General features: G+C 39.8%; 1 protein-coding gene across 5 annotated transcripts in view; it reads left to right on the top strand.

The window, feature by feature from the left end:
- Positions 1 to 2,203, top strand: part of epb41l4b (erythrocyte membrane protein band 4.1 like 4B) — a gene marked incomplete in the record, with an annotated part of 40,235 nt that overhangs the window by 17,266 nt on the left and 20,766 nt on the right.

Raw genomic sequence — 2,203 nt, 5'->3', positions numbered from 1 at the left:
CATCAGAGCTAAACAACCAAAGAAAATCTGAAGCTCCTATGTTTAATGGTTTTTGAGCAATAACCATTTTTGTATGTCCAGATACCACTTTTTCAGATAAACTGGGGGTTCGGGGGGGGTGGGCACTGATTGGTGGGCCTGATGGATAGAGCTTCATCAAAGCTAAACAACAAAAGAAATCTGAAGCTCCTATGTTCAACAGTTTCTGAGTTATAAGCATTTTTGCATGTCCAGACACACACTCTTTGAATGGAGCCCCCTCCTCAAATATGGGGCCTATTGTAAAACCGTTGGCTGGTGCAGTGTAGGTTAGACTCATCTACAATCCTGCCAAATTTCATGCTGACCGGTGCAGCCAATTTTGTGGTACGGTTGACCAAAAATCTCCAGAGGGAAAAAAAAAATACAAACACAATATGACTCGCTTATGCTTCACGTGCGGGGGTCATAATAAAAGTTGACATGATTGATGGTTTTTCATTGTTTTCCTACACTAGATGGTTTTTAAAAAATCAATCCCAAAACAGCATTTACTGTATTTTGTTGTATTTTTCTTAACCTTGCTGCCAGATGTTAAGTGACTCATCTTCACATACAACTCTTGCTAAAATAAAAATAAGAAAAATTCAATAAATGACCTGATATTTATGTTCATATTGGTGAACTTTAAGCAAGAACGAAACTAGCAAAACTTGCATGAAGGTCTTAAGTGCTCAGAGTATGTGTTGAGGACAACCTTCAGCCCCTACCACGCCAAATTCTTGCTCATGTTTCAAATTAACGTAGCTATAGACTTTTTTGTTTGCTAAGCTCAACAAGCTATGGCAGCCATCTTGAATCAGGTTGACTGTAAATGTTAATCAGCTGTAGACATGAATCCAGTGATTCAATTCTGAGAATTTACAGTGGGGTGCGAAAGTTTGGGCAGCCTGGTTAATTTTCTTGATTTACCTTTATAAATCATCGAATGTTTGGATAAAAATATATCAATTAAATATATCATATAGGGGACAAACGGTGATATTTGAGAAGTGAAATGAAGTTTAAATGGTTTACAGAAAGTGTGCATTAATTGGTTAAACAAAATTAGGCAGGTGCATAAATTTGGGCACTGTTGTCATTTTATTGATTTCATAACATTTAGAACTAATTATTGGAACTCAGATTTGGTTTGGTAAGTTCAGTGACCCTTGACCTCCATACACAGGTGACTCCAGTTATGAGAAAGGGTATTTAAGGGGGACAATAGTAAGTTTTTCTCCTCTTTGCATCTTCTCTGAAGAGTTGCAGCATGGGAGTCTCAAAACAACTTTCAAATGAGCTGAAAACAAAGATTGTTCACCGCCATGGTTTAGGGGAAGGATACAGAAAGCTATCTCAGAGATTTCAGCTTTCAGTCTCCACTGTGAGAAACATTGTGAGAAAATGGAAGACCACAGGCACAGTTCAAGTCAAGGATCGAAGTGGCAGACCAAGAAAAATCTGGAATAAACAGAAGGGAAGGATGTTGAGAACAGTCAGAGTCAACCCACAGACCAGCACCAAAGACCTACAACATCATCTCGCTGCTGATGGAGTCACTGTGCATCGTTCAACTATTCTGCACACTTTACACAAGGAGATGCTGTATGGGAGAGTGATGCAGAGGAAGCCTTTCCTCCACCCACATCACAAACAGAGGCGCTTGAGGTATGCTAAAGCACATTTGGACAAGCCAGCTTCATTTTGGAATAAGGTGTTGTGGACTGATGAAACTAAAATAGTTATCTGAGCATAAAAAGGGCCAATATGCATGGAGGGAAAAGAACACAGCACTCCAAGAAAAACACCTGCTACCTACAGTAAAATTTGCTGGTGGTTCCATCGTGCTGTGGGGCTGTGTGGCCAGTACAGGGCCTGGGAATCTTGTTAAAGTTGAGGAACGTATGGATTCCAATCAATATCAGCAGATTTTGGAGACCAATGTCCAGGAATCAGTGACAAAGCTGAAGCTGCTGAAGCCAGGGCTGGATCTTCCAACAAGACAATGACCCTAAACACTGTTCAAAATCTACTAAGGCATTCATGCAGAAGAACAAGTACAACGTTCTGGAATGGTCATCTCAGTCCCCAGATCTGAATTCAATTCAATTCAATTCAGTTTATTTACAGTGGTTTGCAAAAGTATTCATACCCCTTGAACTTTTCCATATTTTGTCACATT

The sequence above is a fragment of the Austrofundulus limnaeus genome, unplaced genomic scaffold, assembly GCF_001266775.1.
Source record: "Austrofundulus limnaeus strain Quisiro unplaced genomic scaffold, Austrofundulus_limnaeus-1.0 Scaffold132, whole genome shotgun sequence".
Taxonomy (NCBI): Eukaryota; Metazoa; Chordata; class Actinopteri; order Cyprinodontiformes; family Rivulidae; genus Austrofundulus; species Austrofundulus limnaeus.
The sequence above is the reverse complement of the archived record's forward strand: the minus strand, read 5'-3'. Positions and strand labels throughout refer to the sequence as shown.